Genomic DNA, 17,976 nt, shown 5'->3' with positions numbered 1-17,976 from the left:
TAAATTTCTTACATGGAAGACTATCTTCCTCATAGCCATTAATTGGCTAGAAGGGTTAGTGAGTTACAAGCACTTGTCACGTACTCACCCTATACAAAATTCCTACATGAGAGTGGTTCTCCGGACACATCCAAAATTCCTCCCCAAGGTAGTTACAGAATTCCATTTGAATCAATCCATAGTTTTACCCACATTCTTTCCAAGGCCTCATTCTCACGAAGGAGAACGAGCATTACATACTTTGGACTGTAAGCGTGCACTGGCATATTACTTAGTCCGCACTGCAGTCCATAGAAAATCCACTCAACTCTTTGTTTCTTTTGATCCAAACAAACCGGGTAAAGCAGTGGGTAAACATACTCTATCCAATTGGCTAGCAGATTGCATACAGTTTTGCTATGAAAAAGCAGGCCTTCCTCTCCAAGGGCGAATAAAGGCGCATTCAGTAAGAGCAATGTCAACCTCAGTAGCACACTACCGTTCAGTGCCAATTCTTGATATATGTAAAGCAGCAACATGGAGTTCTCTTCACACCTTTGCAGCTCATTAGTGTTTAGTCAAAGAAGGACGACAAGATTCAGTCTATGGACAATCTGTCTTAAAGAACTTGTTTCCAGTTTAATCCCAATTCCTTCTAGATCCAACCTGCTGTGATCTTCGGCTGCCTCATTTTCACCAACAATACTTCAGTGTTGCTTCTCTACAAAATGACTCAGCCTCTAGCTTGCTAATCACCTATATGTGAGGACTAGCATCCTGCTTGTCCTGGGATAAAGTAAAATTGCTTACCTTGTAATAGGTGTTATCCCAGGACAGCAGGCTGTAGTCCTCACGAAACCCACCCGCCACCCCGCAGAGTTGGGTCCAATACATTTTATTTTATTTTTGCTAAAGCTTATTGCTACATACGAGACTGAAGAGAGACCCCTGTGGCAGAGAATATCATGGCATGCTGGGCATGCTCAGTGGCCTCACAGGGCCAGTAAAAAGTTTCTAGAAACTTTGACAGAAAGTTTTCCGCAATAGGGCTCCATCAATGATGTCACCCATAGGTGAGGACTACATCCTGCTGTCCTGGGATAACACCTATTACAAGGTAAGCAATTTTGCTTTTATTATTATTTCATACAAAATTTCATAGAAAACATTTTACATTATCTTCATTTTCCATTAAATGCATAGAAAAAATATATTCAGGAACAACACATATCTCACCTTATACTTAAAACACAATCATTCATACCTCATTCATACATGCATACATCTAAAAAGTTATTTTAAATCTTATAGTGAATCTTCTTTCTTATTGTCTTGGAATGAATTTTCTTTCTTGCTGCTTCACTGTATTTCAACACTCCCTACTTTCATTCCTGTCTTCATAACACTCCCAACATGTTTCGCCTCAACAAGCTTCTTCAGGGGAGTAGAAATGACTACTGTTCCTGAATCTTTTGTATAATTCTCCAAACACCCAAAAGTGTCCTTTCTACAAAAATATAATACATTTAAATAATAACTTTATTGAACAACAACATTCAAAATTCCATTTTTGAAAAATACATATGCATAAAATGTCCCATATACACATGCAAAAATACAAACCTCCAATCCCGACTTTAAAGATTCAAGTAAGTCCACGGAGAAAATATTTTCTTCAATTCCCACATGTCTTTTTCATTCTGAAACAATTAAATTGGTACTCACATTTTTAATTCTTTAGCTGTTAAATTCTGCCAAAAAAACCCTTTTATAACCATAAAGAGAGGGATCTTTATGCCTGAGAAGTTGAAAAAACCTTACCACCAACACAATGAAAATGCCCACATTCCTCCAGCATCCATTATGTCACGCCACTCAGCTGTTTAAATCAAATACCTACACCAAACCCTCATAGAACACTTTAAAGGGCCCAAGAGCCAATCAAAACACTGCTATTCAAAAACACGCCACCCAATCAACTTTTTCATTTAAACCTGCTGGCGATAAGGTTCTCAAAAAGAAAATACATTTCTGCTCCGTCCGTAACAACATTTCATTGATATCCCCACCTCTCCTACTACTTATTCCTTGAACAACAAAAAACCACAGATCTTCTGCTGAATGTTAATACTGCTGCCAGTGCTCTACCAATGGGGCTGTCTCAACTCCATTTCGAATCCCACTACAGTGTTCCATTATCTGTGTTTTGATTTTTCTGGAGGTTTTACCAACATAAAATAAATTACACGGACATGTAACAATATAGACCACAGACATTGATTGGCACGTAGTAAGTGATCTCAAAAAAATCTTATGTCCAAAAATCAGATGGACAAAAAATCTTATTGTCAATGATAACTTACACACTCCACAATTGTTACTCGGGCTATGTCCTCCTGTAGATCCATCAAAACCATCACATGATCTCACATCCAAATGTACCAAAATATCTCTCAGATTTTTAGATCTGCAAAAAAAAAAATTGGAGGATCTTCTAACCCTACAAAACCTTGTACCAAATGCCAATATTGTTTCATGATCCTGAATCAAGTCACCCACTCCTATTCGAAAAGGGAAGTACACAAACTAAAGATGGGTACTCTCCTGACTTTCGAGAAGTTAAGAGCAGATCTCGATTTATATATCTTGCTCTCTTATAAGCCTGTCTTACCACACGTTCAGGATATCCTCTCACCTCAAATCTTTTTTGTAAATCGTGAGCATGTTTTTTGAAAATTCCTACATCTGAACAAATCCTCTTAACATGAAAAAATTGACTTAATGGAATATTTTTTCTAATGTGTTTGGGATGAAAACTCATAAAATGCAAGAGACTGTTTCTATCAGTGGCTTTCCGATCTCTCTCTTTATGGTTATAAAAGGTTTTTTGGTAGAATTTAACAGCTAAAGAAATAAAAATGTGAGTACCAATCCTAATTGTTTCAGAATGAAAAAGACATGTGGGAATTGAAGAAAATATTTTCTCCGTGGACTTACTTGAATCTTTAAAGTCGGGATTGGAGGTTTGTATTTTTGCATGTGCATATGGGACATTTTATGCAAATGTTTTTTTCAAAAATGGAATTTTGAATGTTCAATAAAATTGTTATTTAAATGTATTATATTTTTGTAGAAAGGACATTTTGGGTGTTTGGAGAGTTATACAAAAGATTCAGGAACAGTAGTGCATTCCTACTCCCCTGAAGAATCTTGTTGAAGCGAAACATGTTGGGAGTGTTATGAAGATAGGAATGAAAAGAGGGAGTGTTGAAATACAGTGAAGCAGCAAGAAAGAAGATTCATTCCAAGACAATAAGAAAAGACTCACTATAAGATTTAAAAGAACTTTTTAGATGTATGCATGTTTGAATGAGGTGTGAATGATTGTGTTTTAAGTATAAGGTGAGATATGTGTTGTTCCTGAATATATTTTTTCTATGTATTTAATGGAAAATTAAGATAATGTAAAATATTTTGTATGAAATAAAAACATGTTTCAATATTTTTATGTCACTATAATATATTGATTTATTAAGCAGTGTGATATATTTATATAGTTGCCAATTTTATTATTCTTTTAAAGGTTAACAAATAACATGTTATGTAATAAACTTTCTGAACATGTAAAAATTATAGAACATAAAACTTGTTACTGTCAGTGGAAGCAATTACAGTAGACAATGTAATATAAGTACAAATATGTTCTGTCCCCAGCAGTGGGTACATGTTTGTATCTGTCTGTATTGTAGTTTAACTGTGTTTAGTGCGGTCTTCACTTCTGAGGATTCTTAATAATGAAGCACTGTTTGTAACCTATGATAAAAATCTGTGAGCCTTTGTCTTTAAGGCCCCCCCCTCCACTTTCTCTCACCATCGGGAGAGCTTGAATCCTATTCAACCTAACTTAAGTTTTCCAGGGTGCCTTATAGGTTCAAAGGACTGCCCTTCATGCTCCCCCTGTGTTACATGGTTCTTAGGCTCGCTGCCATTGGACCCTGTGCTCTGCCTCTAACTGTGTGGCAGTGTTTCTGTTGGCAGCTCTCGGTCACGAATCAGTTGCTCCATGCTTGCCTCTGAGTAGCTTTGTGCTCTGTGTTACCCCCTGAAACAGATTGGGTTTCACCTTCCCTCTTATTGCCTTCTTCAATGGGATAAATCAGCCTCATATTCCTCTCATCCTTTCCTCCTCTACAATAACTAACTCCTGCAACACAAGAAACTCCATTCTCCTTTCTCCTGCCATAGCTCCAGTTGCCAAAGATTCTTGCCTGGGGCTTGCGTCTGAAGTGCAACAATTGTAAGTAAAGTTTACTTGTGCAATAAGGAATTTCAGACTTTACAGAATCTGTCATGAGGACTGATTGGGGGGAAAGTTTAGCTGCCTGGGTAATAAAAATTGGATGTTTTATGTGAGCCAGAACAAATATTAACAAACAAAAAGAAAGCAAATAAATATTAGGAAGATTGTTGAGTGTTATATCTTTCTTCAGGAGGTTTAGTATTACAAGGAGATAATCTAATAGGAGACCCTCTCAATGGCAACTTTCTTGGAACTTTTGCATTAATAACTTATAATGGCCGCATCACTTGTGACCATTTGGCCAAAGTCACACAAGTGCAAACAGAGGGAAAAATGATGCAAGGACAGGCTCATCATCTCCCATAGGAAAATGAGAATGAGTTTCTTGAATTATGCAGTAACAGAATACAGAAGGCCATTCCAGTGATAGAAAAGATCATTTATTATTCCTTCATATGTTATCGTACTCTTGATGTCTCTCACTAAGAGAAATAAGCATTCACTTTAATTTTGAGTTCACAACAAATATACTAGTACATTTAACACTGAAGCGAGGTTTCTTGAGTTTATCAACTTTGATTTAAAAAAAAAAACCAGATAAAAGTTAAAAGGCTAATTGCTAGCTTGAAGTTTCAGAACATTTTTCTTGACTGTAGAGGTCATGGTTTTAATAATGGCTCTTAATATTCAGGGAAAGGAAGATGTTTTTCTGCATTATGTTTAAAAAAAAAAAAAAAAAAGAACTTGCTATGTATTTTCCTTGTGCTTTCCATACACACTGTGTCTTAAAGGAGATACTGCTGCAGCAGCATGAACAGAAATGTTGACATTTTTTGGTTGTGTACAACAACTTTTTGTGCTTTTCAGTTCTAGCCCTGTGAAGTGGGAGATTGCAACAGATAAGATACACTACTTGTCAGATGCACATTGCAGTGCACATACTGATACTAATGCTATCCATCCACTCAGAAAACATCTTCCAGGTATTCTAGAAGAACTGAATATTTTGCTCTTGAATTAAATTTGACACACACAACTTAATTGCACCTGGAAATGCTGAAAAGGTATTTCAGCTTATTTTCATGTCTTTTGTTGGCTAGCTTCTGATACAACTTCTTTTCAAGTAGTGACAAAAAACAAGATTTTGCAAGGGAGTCTCTCTTGAATCAGAGGCAGCTCTCATTTCTGATATTATTGAAGAAGTAAAACAACTTAGAAGTTAAAATTCTCATATTTCTTAAAGCAGTAGGTATTCTTATATCAGTAGGTATGTGAATTTTTCCACAAGGAACAAAGACAAGATGTAAGAAGCAGAAAAGGCAACACAGCTGAGGAATCATTTTCTCACATCTCTGAAAATGATCCAGAATCTTTATTCAGAAGTAGTATTTTTAGTGTAGCTTTGAACAGTATTATCTGTGAAATACTGTAGAGCGCAGAGTCAAAGCGACCAATAACATTTGTTTTATATTCTGGTCCATCTTAAAATATTATATTAGAAGTCTGAAGAACTAGAAGAAACTTCATTAATATCCAACCAATTTTTCAGAGTTTTCCTTTCAAAAAATTGTGCTGAAAAAAATCTTCATATCCTACTTTGGGAAAAGAGTATGAACTATCCACACTACTTTCATTCACTGGTCATGTTGCTCCAGTTATGTCCTCCCACCTCCAATAACTTATTTAAACTATTTATCCATTTTAATTCCTACAGATGATAGAGCATTTAGTGAACCCAGACACATGTTCATCATATGCCCTCAATGCTCACGGCTCTTAGAATTCCTTCGTCTTTTTATTTCCTATATGAAAACCAGTTCAGTTCAGTTGAAATCTTAGGTAGGTCAGAGTACATTGTGGTGATGGTGGTGATAAGCATTTTAAAAGCTGCCCTACCATTGTTTAGTATTCATAACCATAGGCAAATTTCTGTACCAAAGAGAGAGAAACTAGGAATAGTAAAATATTCACACACCACATTATTTCAAGAATAGCAGTATCTTGGTATGTTGTACAGATATCCTATTAATTTTGTATACATGTCAATCATTTATACAATGATATCAGTGAATGAGACATATGTAGCTGCTGTATCATCAAATATAAGTGAGAACATAGTAAGAGAACAAGGTAAGAGATGCAGATGTTCATGTACTGTTATTGAGCTTGACAGGGCATTTGCTGCTAATATAATGCTATCTCTGGGAGAGACATCCTTGTGACAGCAAATATTCCTGAAGGATGGTTTTGCTGTTTGGAACCAGTCACATTACAGAATAACAAGAAGAAAAAACATCACAGCAAAATATGTTAAACCTAGCTGCTTCCCTCGCCTTTGGTGTTTATGCGTTCAAACAATGATTTTTGTACAATTTTGAGATATTGGTAGGGTTGTGAACAAGCACCATGTCCTAAGGGACACATTTAGCCAGTTCTGGCTTTTCTGCTTTGCATCTCTGACCTCATAGTCTTGTGTTTATTTTTCCCTCAGTATTCTCAGTATCTCTACTTCCCCCATTCTTCACCAGGTAGTCATGGCCAGGGCTGGACCTTTTTAGAGATTCATCTTCAGCAGCCCTGGATGGCCAGTAGAGGCTGCTGCTATAGTGGCAGTCTCTTTCCCTCCTTCCCTACACATAAGCATGCCACCAGTGCAGCATGTGTAGTCCTGCTTTTATTAGAGAAACTGATATTACAAGTGCATACGTTCAATGGATTAATAGTAGGACTCCTTTATGATGTGGAACTTGTTGGCAACTCTGATTGGTAGTGCAATATTATTTCCAAGATGAAAATTTAGAGGCTGGCCCAGTAGCTCAGTAGAAGGTCCTGGTTCAATTCTCAGATAGATTGTTCTGCACCCATTTTCGGCTGGGATTGGGGATTCGGGGGAGACAATTTTCACAACCCCTGGAGAGGAGGGAAGAGTCATGGTTCTCAATAAGGGTGCTAACAGGTGCTTAAGAACATAAGAAATTGCCATGCTGGGTCAGACCAAGGGTCCATCAAGCCCAGCATCCTGTTTCCAACAGAGGCAAAACCAGGCCACAAGAACCTGGCAAGAACCCAAACACCAAGAAGATCCCATGTTACTGATGCCAGTTAGAGCAGAGGCCATTCCCTAAGTCAACTTGATTAATAGCAGTTAATGGACTTCTCCAAGAACTTATCCAAACCTTTTTTAAACCCAGCTACACTAACTGCACTAATCACATCCTCTGGCAACAAATTCCAGAGCTTAATTGTGCATTGAGTGAAAAAGAATTTTCTCTGATTAGTCTTAAATGTGCTACTTGCTAACTTCATGGAGTGCCCCCTAGTCCTTCTATTATCCGAAAGTGTAAATAACCGATTCACATCTACTCGTTCAAGACCTCTCATGATCTTAAACACCTCTATCATATCCCCCCTCAGCCTTCTCTTCTCCAAACAAAACAGCCCTAACCTCTTCAGCCTTTCCTCATAGGGGAGCTGTTCCATCCCCTGGATTTAGTGCCTGTAATACTGGGTTCCAGAAGAACCATTGCTGCAATGATCAGACTAGGAAAAAATGGGAAGGTCTATTACAATATGGAAAAAAATCCCCAGGGAGTTGTTAATGAAGGCTTATGGTGCCAGGATCTCAGCACTAGTTCAGACTGAGCAAATAGAAAAGGAGAAAGGAAGAACTACTGGGCCAAATGAAAATGTATGTTTCTACTTATATCTTCCTTCCAAATTTTCATTAGTTTAATTTAAAATCATATATGAATATACATTACAATTTTTGAGTGGACTGAATTGTATTTTGATTCTAGAAATAAGATTTTTAGTTTTATAATTTCATTTGAGAAGGACAGTGCCATCTTTTTAAAGTAATGGACTTATTACAGCAAGGTGTTAGGTTTTCTTTATCTGTCCCTTGTTTTCTGTCTAACCTATACTATGGGGTTGCCTGACTAGAAGGGACACAGACTAGAACTCCTCAGAACCAACTGGGTGTGTTCTGGTAGGTTGTTGCTAGCCATGTACTGTTCAGCAAGACCCGGGGACCTATGAGGCCAGTTGTATGAACAACAGCCTTGCTAGTTTGTTAAATGTTTATATTATAAAGCTCGGTAGGTGGGCTGGGTATTAGTTTAAGTTTAGGAACTTGTTTTCTCCATCTACTCAGGATGTTAGAGAACCAAAGAGGAGGACAACAAAAGTGACTTAGATAAGGAGTAATATCCTACAATTGGTCAAGCTTCTAGAGCTGGCAGTGCACACAGGAATAACTGGGGAGATTGGAAGGAGCAGTTGGGTCTTTTTCTGTTATCTACTATGTTATTATACTGTTACTCTATTTGTAAAAAAAAGGCTGTTCTCTTTAAAATAAATAAATAAAAATAAAATAAATAAACCAAATGTGTTACATGATAGTTGCATGTCTCAAGCTAAACATTTACCAAAGCTTTATGGAAAGGCCTGGAAGGTTTCTGAGCCTGTGCAGGGTTTCCTGTAGCTGCCTCCATTTAATTTCTTTTACTGTTATTGAATGCCAGCAGTGAGCTTTGCAGCTGAATTTGTTTTCAGAAAGTTTTCTTCTGGTACCTCTATGCCTTTTTTTTTTTTCTTTTAGTTTTCCTAGTCATTTTCCTTGACCAATCTCAAGTTTTATTTCTTTCCAGTTGTTACCAGAACTTTATGAAAAGACCTGGAAACTACACACAGAGTTAATATTTTGTTTGAATCAAGCGATGATTATATGACCCTTTTATGTGACTCTTCAGAGAACTTCCATTATAGGTAAGCAACTTTGCTTTTCCTTTAGCTATAGAAAGAATGGAGAGAGCCCTCTCGAAAGTTCTTTATTGGCTCTTTTATCAAAATGGGCTTGTTGGGCATCTGAATATGTAAAAAATCAATGTACACACATAAGAGAAACTGGGAAGAGTGGAGGAGTTCTCAATCCAGGAAGTGTCCTGTTAACAGAAAGTGGCATGTTAGGGTTGAGAGATTATTATATTTAATGTAAATGCCCTCCCATTAATGTTATTTCATTATTTCCTTAATTGTATTTTCCTACGGCTAAAAGAGAAATATTGTCATGGCTTTAAAAACAATATGGCTTTTGGATTTCTTTCACTCAATTTATACATGATAAAATCATCCTGTTATCTGCTTTCTTCTACTACTTAAGAAAAATCCTGACCTCTTAATTTTAATGTATACATTTTATATTTGCCAGTAGATCTGATTTTGAAAGCCAGGGTCTGTCTTTCTTACATTGTAAATGGCGAGAAAAGAGATCAGTGTGAAGGTTGCCTCACCTACAGGGTATGCACAAACTCAGTCCTTGAGTCCAGTTGGTTTTAAAGGATTACCACAATGAATATTTATGAGATCTATTTATATGCAAATTCATTGTGAACAGAGGACTGAGTTATGCACCATTGATGTAGAGAATTAAGGGTATGTGTAGGCTCCAGGAAACAGACTGTTTTAGGTTCAGGGATCAGCGTGATATATGGTTGAACTAAAAGGACTTTATCAATACAGTGAATTTTCTGAATCAGCTCTGGTTTTTCAGCTTCTGTTATCTCAATGAGTGAAAGGTAATACATTTGGTGACCTGAGGAATCTTTTGAAGTGCAGTAAAGTCAGTCCACACCTCATTCTTTTCTAATACTAATCCCCTCCAGCTCTCTCCTCCTCGGTTTGCAGAAGGACTGCACAGAACAGTAGGCAACCTGTAGCAGCAGACATGATACAGTTAAATTCAAGTATCTGTTCTTTTATGGTAGTAAAAGGCAGACATTAGTAATGTGACAGAACAGGAGGGCAAGGCCAATTTGTGAGCTGAATAACTCCGTTTTGACTTATTCTATATTAATCTATTACTCATGAAATTAGTCATCACAGTAATATTGTAAGTTTGTCATGGTAAAGTTAGGAAGCAGTCATGCATTTTTATTGCAACATGACTCATAGCTAGACAATGCATAATAACCCCCTTCTCCCTCATCCCATGAAAACATGAATTTGTATGTGTTTCACAAGAGCAGGTTTAAAAACCCTGTGAAAGAGAATAGTCTCAAAACAAAGTTGAGGTGGTTGTCCTAAGAAAACAGAATTTGCTACTTCCAGTACAAATTAGCTACAAAGTTACAGGGAAAAAGGTATGCAAAAGAAAATTGTTAAAAATTGAAGAATACTGTATCATGAAAATTGTTGGAAACTGTTACCATCATGGAATCCACAAACTCCTACAGTGGTGGTTAGCATTTGGAATTGATATCAGGAGCTCTTGGGTTGGAATGCCAACTCTTCTGCTGACTGGTTCTTGAGCAGTAGATCACTTTACTTCCTATTGCCTGTTCATTCCTGACAGTCACATCATGCTTGTTAGTATTTACAGCGGAAACCTATAAAAAATTACAGTAGTAGGTTTGTGTGTTTTTTTAAACTTTACTGCTGCTCCATCATTATGTAACCTCTTGTTGGATAGGCAGGATCAAATCCCTGCCAGGTTTACTGGGTTCTTGTTCAGTCATGGTGAAGCAGATGGTGTAGTAGACCAACTGAGATATAACCTTATCTGAATAGGGCTGACCAGACCCATCTGTGGTGGGATTAGATGCCTTGTGGGCACACATATAAACTGAGGAAAACCACTACATAATAACATTGTCAGTCTGCCTGGTAGCAGTTTGTCCACTTTGGTTATGTGCCCATAGAAATTCCCACAAGAAATCAGACACCCATTTCTCCTTCCCTGTCTCCCATGAGTTTTTTTGAGTTGTAACTGTCACTCTATGCGGGTTACCCTAGTGTTTTAACATTCTCATGGGACTAGGGAACCTCTGTATTTATCCCATGTGGTTTTGAATTCTTTACTATTTTGTCTCCATCACCTCCTCTGTGAGGGTGTTGCAGGCATCTACTACCTTATCTGAAAAAATATTTCCTGATGATGATTTTGTGTCTACACCCTTGGATCTTCCTATCTTCACCATTGAAAAAACTTAGTTTCTTGTGCATTAATCCTTTCACATATTTAAATGTCTGCATCCTATCTCTCCTTCCCCCATCTCATTTCTCTTCTAGGGTTTACATATTGAGGTCTTTCACTCTCATCTCATGTATGGTAAAAAGAGCCAGACCTGGTTCTAAACTGAGGGTCTGCCCCATTGGAGGGAGGGAGATTTGCCCCTGAGCCACAGCCAAGTAAGCCACAGTTGATGCCAATTAAACTGAAAAGGCTTGCATACCTGTTTTTAGCCCAGACCTGCAGCCCTGCCCTAAGGACTTGAATTGGATTTCAGGAGTTCATAAGGGAACACTGGGCTGAGGCCAAGCTGTGTGGAACAAATTGAATTGAAAGTTATCTTTGGAATCTGTGCAATGTGTTCTGTTGATCTGCAAGTATACACCAGATGGACTATTTGTGTGTAAAGTTTGTTTTTAATAATAAAACCTAGTTGTTGAATCCAAGACTGGCGTGACTTGCTGATTAGCACTAACCTAACAGTTTTCTGGGAACTTACTGTAAATGGTCACCCAAGCAAGTCAGGGCCTCTTATTCTTCCAGAGGGAAACGACAGATGAGACGATCTAAGCATATTAAATCCCGGGCTGGGAAAGAACAAAGTAAAGTTCTGAAATAAGTAGAGCCATTTAGGCAGCAGAATCTTTTGGATAAGACCAACCCAGCCAGAAAGAGAGAGAGGAAAGTCCTTCCAGGTCATCAGCATACGCTGAGTCTGAAGCAAGTGACTAAAATTAAGCTTCCCGAGCTGGGTAAGATCTGGAGTTATATCAACTCCCAAATACGATAATAAGTCAGAAATCCATTTCATAGGGAAAACACCAACCCAATTACGGCGTATGGCTAGGTCAACAGGTAGGGCCTCACATTTCTCAAGATTCAATTTAATGACCTTTGGCAGGCAGATTGTTGCATTGGAAAAAGAGGCTCCAGGGAAAGGTGATACTTTTGGCTCCTGAATGGCCACGGTGGCTGTGGTTGGCGGACCTACTAAATTTGGCAGTAGTCGGCCTACTAAGATTCGGTAATATTCCCAAGTTGATTAGGCAGGGCTTAGTGCTCTTGGAGCAGGGAAATTGCTTCTTATTCACAGCCTGGCTTTTGAAAGGATTCATTGAGGTGGAAGGGATACTCTAGAGAGGTCATTACTACAAGTTAGACAATCTTCCATTTCCTTGGCTTATATGAAAGGGTGGAAAAAAGTGTTTGAAATGTGATGTCTTGGGGGTAGAGTTGAACCTACTGAACATAAGAATATAAGAAATTGCCATACTGGGTCAGACCAAGGGTCCATCCAAGCCCAACATCCTGTTTCCAACAGTGGCCAATCCAGATTACAAGTACTTGGCAAGTACCCAAACATTAAGTAGATCCCATGCTACTATTGCCAGTAATAGCAGTGGCTATTACCTAAGTCAATTTGATTAATAGCAGTTAATGGACTTCTCCTACAAGAACTTATCCAAACATTTTTTAAACCCGGTTACACTAACTACTTTAACCACATACTCTGGCAACAAATTACAGAGTTTAATTGTGCATTGAGTGAAATTCGTTTTAAATGTGCTACTTGCTAACTTCATGGAGGGCATCCTAGTCCTTCTGTTACCCGAAAGAGTAAATAACCGATTCACATTTACCTGTTCTAGACCTCTCATGATTTTATAGACCTCTTTCATATCCCCCCTCAGCCGTCTCTTCTCCAAGCTGAACAGCACTAACTTCTTTATCCTTTCCTCATAGGGGAACCATTCCATCCTCTTTATCATTTTGGTTACCCTTCTCTGTACCTTCTCCATCGCAACTATATCTTTTTTGAGATGTGGCAACCAGAATTGTACACAGTATTCATGATGCAGTCTCACCATGAAGCGATACAGATGCATTATGACATTTTCCGTTTTATTAACCATTCCCTTCCTAATAATAAGAACATAAGAAATTGCCATGCTGGGTCAGACCAAGGGTCCATCAAGCCCAGCATCCTGTTTCCAACAGAGACCAAAACCAGGCCACAAGAACCTGGCAAATACCCAAACATTAAGAAGAACCTATGCTACTGATGCAATTAATAGCAGTAGTTATTCCCTAAGTATAATTGATTAATAGCCATTAATGGACTTCTCCAAGAACTTATCCAAACCTTTTTTGAACCCAGCTACACTAACTGCACTAACCACCTCCTCTGGCAACAAATTCCAGAGCTTTATTGTGCGTTGAGTGAAAAAGAATTTTCTCCGATTAGTCTTAAATGTGTTACTTGCTAACTTCATGGAATGCCCCCTAGTCCTTCTATTATTCGAAAGTGTAAATAACCGAGTCACATCTACTCGTTCAAGACCTCTCATGATCTTAAAGACCTCTATCATATCCCCCCTCAGCCGTCTCTTCTCCAAGCTGAACAGCCCTAACCTCTTCAGCCTTTCCTCATAGGGGAGCCGTTCCATCCCCTTTATCATTTTGGTTGCCCTTCTCTGTACCTTCTCCATCGCAACTATATCTTTTTTGAGATGCGGCGACCAGAATTGTACACAGTACTCAAGGTGCGGTCTCACCATGGAGCGATACAGAGGCATTATAACATTTTTCGTTCTATTAACCATTCCCTTCCTAATAATTCCTAACATTCTATTTGCTTTTTTGACTGCTGCAGCACACTGAGCCGATGATTTTAAAGTATTATCCACTATGATGCCTAGATCTTTTTCCTGGGTGGTAGTTCCTAATATGGAACCTAACATCGTGTAACTACAGCAAGGGTTATTTTTCCCTATATGCAACACCTTGCACTTGTCCACATTAAATTTCATCTGCCATTTGGATGCTCAGTCTTGCAAGGTCCTCCTGTAATGTATCACAGTCTGCTTGTGATTTAACTACTCTGAATAATTTTGTATCATTCGCAAATTTGATAACCTCACTCGTCGTATTCCTTTCCAGATCATTTATATATATATATATATATTGAAAAGCACTGGTCCAAGTACAGATCCCTGAGGCACTCCACTGTTTACCCTTTTCCACTGAGAAAATTGCCCATTTAAGTATTCTCAGTATCTCTACTTCCCCCATTCTTCACCAGGTAGTCATGGCCAGAGCTGGACCTTTTTAGAGATTCATCTTCAGCAGCCCTGGATGGCCAGTAGAGGCTGCTGCTATAGTGGCAGTCTCTTTCCCTCCTTCCCTACACATAAGCATGCCACCAGTGCAGCATGTGTAGTCCTGCTTTTATTAGAGAAACTGATATTACAAGTGCATACGTTCAATGGATTAATAGTAGGACTCCTTTATGATGTGGAACTTGTTGGCAACTCTGATTGGTAGTGCAATATTATTTCCAAGATGAAAATTTAGAGCCTGGCCCAGTAGCTCAGTAGAAGGTCCTGGTTCAATTCTCAGATAGATTGTTCTGCACCCATTTTCGGCTGGGATTGGGGATGCGGGGGAGACAATTTTCACAGCCCCTGGAGAGGAGGGAAGAGTCATGGTTCTCAATAAGGGTGCTAACTGGTGCTTAAGAACATAAGAAATTGCCATGCTGGGTCTGACCCAGTATGGCATTTTCTTATGTTCTTATGTTTTCTTATGTTCTTAATATCAGAGATTTTATTTATTATCTTCCTTATCTTGAGTCTTTTGAACGGGTTGACAAATAGAATAAATATATTACCTGGGAGACCAGTATTTGAAGTGCTGACGTTGCATGATATTTATTACAGAAAACATTTGCCATACCACTTCAACTTTTGTCAGGAGCAGTGCTAGTCTTTATGTGCATATGGTGATGCTGTTATCAAGCAGTCCTTTCTTTTTTTTTTAATAGGGAAGTAATTCAACTTCCCTAACTCAATTCAGACAAATTGCATAACAAAGTTAAAGCATCTTTGAATGGCTACAGTAACTTGTAAATCAAACAAAAGGTAATTTCTTTGGGATCAATTCATCCATGTTGAGGCTGGAAAAGAGGCTGTGGTGACTAGCAAGTTGGGATGTTTGGACGAAATTTTAAATGGTATCTTGAACTTGAAAAATCCATCCTCTGGAACCTGAATAGCAGCAAATAGGCCATTAATGAGCATATAGTGAGACATGTAGGGCTCATGGCTGCTGTGTCCCTAAAGGTATCCTTTATATACCTTTCTGTCTGCCTCCATTCTTCCAGATCTGCCACTCTAGGCTCCAGAGATTGTACTCATTCTCTGAGCTCTTTACAACCTTTCACCAACTGGTAGATAACCAAACATGTGGCACTTGGTGCAAAAGACTGGAAAGCCCTCATATCACTGCTGGACTGCTGTCTTCATCTTAATATTATTGAGTTCTTAGTTAATTTAAGTGCTATGGAAGTAGGGATGAGTAAACCAAGTCCTTTAACTTTATGTGATGTATTTAATGCTAATTTGGAAATGATCTGCAGAGGAACATTTAATTGATTGATAAGAGCTACCGGTAGGTTGCTCCTTTGTTTTAGATAAATTCCTGATTGATTTTTGATGTGAAAGTTGTCCTCCTATATGGGATAGGAATCTATAAATCAAAGAATGAGCTTAAGTGTGCTTAAGTAAGCTGCTGCTTGTTTTTGGTTTTTTTTTCAGGCGCACACACACTAAAGATTAATTCACCCCACAATTTCACCTTTCCTCCAGATTTGTAGGTCTCAAAATTACCCAGCAAGCTATATTCACTGATCCTCTTTCGCCATTAGCAAAATCTTCTCCTCTTGTACTCCCTCACGATTGAGGGTTACTGAGCCTCTCCTCTGCAATATATCTTGGGAAGTATTAGTATTAATAATAGCAAACCCTTTGGATAATACAGCTCGCATGGTTGGGAACAAGTGGATTTCATGAAGATGTGTATGAACATCTGGCGGATGTTGCCTGTGTTGGGGACAAATTGTTGTTTAAAAACAAGGTGAAAGAGATGGTGGCTCTGATTAAGGAGCATCAGCCTACCCTACAGTAGTTTGTGGCGGTGGGGGATCAGCTGGCCCCAACCTGATGACAGTACTTTCCTACAAGCATCCATGCTTTCAGAGGTGCCCTTTCTGCTCTTTTCAGTGCCTTTGAATTCCTACCCTTCAACGGCAGCCGCTGCTTGCTAGAGTCTGGCAGAGAAAAAGGCCTCAGCTGAAGGCTCAGCAGCAGTCTGAGCATAAGATCAGTTTTTGATGTTCTTGAGGCCATCCTCTTCCAGTGTAGGGTAGGGCAGGCCCCAGGCCTTCCTTCTGAAATGGATTGGTTTACCAAGGGTTTTGTAAGAATGTGCCTGTTTAAACAGTTTTACATATTATGCTGAGGGATGTGTTTGTACACGCTTTTAAATGTTGCCCTGAAGTTTTAGACTGGAATTAATTCACTTCATGATGAAGCAAGACCAAACATCACATTAAATCTCTTCTTTTCTGATGTATACTTTCTACCAAGTTGTGACAGGGACATGGCCAGCCTTCTAGTACAGTTTATGTAAGCTCTCATCTTGCAGACTTTAACATGTGTTAATCCACTTAGTTATGTAGAAATAAAGAATTTGTTGTACAAAAGTTATGTACAGCTTTTGTGGACAATTCTTATGTTACTAGAATAAAATGTATCACAATCCCCAAAAACGCAAAGTACTACATTTTTAAAAACTTGGAGGCATGACCATAATGAAGTTACACATCTTTATAATAAAATAAATAAATAAATCTAATTATCTATAAGATGAAGGATGAAAAAGGGAGATCTTGGATTAAGAGAAAGCAGCATTGTAGAGACCCCTGACAATTGATATTTTGAAGACTCTGGTAGTGCTAATTTAATTTCAATTATTTATCCCCTCACAATTCACTACCCATTTTACAATGTTTTTTTTTCATTTCTTATACATTTTAGTTTTCTTTTGCTAGCCAGAAATAAGAACTGTTATCGTTTTCCTTTCAGTAAGTTCTTTATAAGGCCCTAAAAGCATTCTTTGTTTTGCTGAGAGATAATATTGATAGACTACGCCTCCTGAAAGGTTTCACGCCTCTCTGAAAGCATCTTTTGTTAAGATAAATAAATGTGTTAACAGAACCTGCTGCTACTGAATGGTCACTCAATAGATAGAAAACCATCATCCACCACTTTTATAACTTTCATTGTTTCTATAAAGAGCAGGGATTTTAAATGATCTGGTTACATGTTGACTGCACTCTGGTTCTGACAATCATTTGAACTCAGTTTGCTGACACTTTTGATTATTTATTTTTAGCTTGCTTTCCACAGGGAAGAAGACTTATGATACTACTATGTCTGTGAGTGTGTGTATGTGAGTATATCCCCTAATATGTTTTGTGTTTGGTGTCCTATCCACAGCAGACTTTCATGACACATCCAGTGGAGAGGTGGGGTCATGAGAACTCCAACAAGGGGGGAATGTGTTTTGGGTTGTTTTTTTTTTTTTTAACCAGGTCCTTGTACATGCATGGACCATGCATAAGAACCTAAGATATGCCATACTGGGTCAGACCAAGGGTCCATCAAGCCCAGCATCCTGTGTCCAACAGTGGCCAATTCAAGTCACAAGTACCTGGCAAGTACCCAAACATTAAACAGATCCCAAGCTATTATTCCTTATTGATTAATTGCAGTTTATGAACTTCTCCTAGGAACTTATCCAAACCTTTTTTAAACCCACTTATACTAACTGCCACAACCACATCATC

General features: G+C 38.3%; 1 protein-coding gene across 10 annotated transcripts in view; it reads left to right on the top strand.

Moving 5' to 3' along the window:
• Window positions 1-17,976, top strand: part of USP54 (ubiquitin specific peptidase 54) — a 533,711-nt gene that overhangs the window by 43,311 nt on the left and 472,424 nt on the right. For 7 of the 10 annotated variants that reach the window (XM_029608960.1, XM_029608954.1, XM_029608952.1 and 4 more), the window contains exon 2: window positions 8,929-9,046. The exons of 1 other annotated variant lie outside the window; for it this stretch is intronic. The gene's annotated coding sequence lies outside the window, so the exon portion shown is untranslated. Of the gene's footprint in view, window positions 1-4,241; window positions 4,277-5,146; window positions 5,263-8,928; window positions 9,047-17,560; window positions 17,580-17,976 lie in introns of those variants that run through there. 2 more of the 10 variants (XM_029608953.1, XM_029608957.1) reach the window with 2 other exon arrangements.

The sequence above is a fragment of the Rhinatrema bivittatum genome, chromosome 7 (genome assembly GCF_901001135.1).
Source record: "Rhinatrema bivittatum chromosome 7, aRhiBiv1.1, whole genome shotgun sequence".
NCBI classification, from domain to species: domain Eukaryota; kingdom Metazoa; phylum Chordata; class Amphibia; order Gymnophiona; family Rhinatrematidae; genus Rhinatrema; species Rhinatrema bivittatum.
Note: the sequence above shows the minus strand (reverse complement) of the source record. Positions and strands in the feature narration are given on the sequence as shown.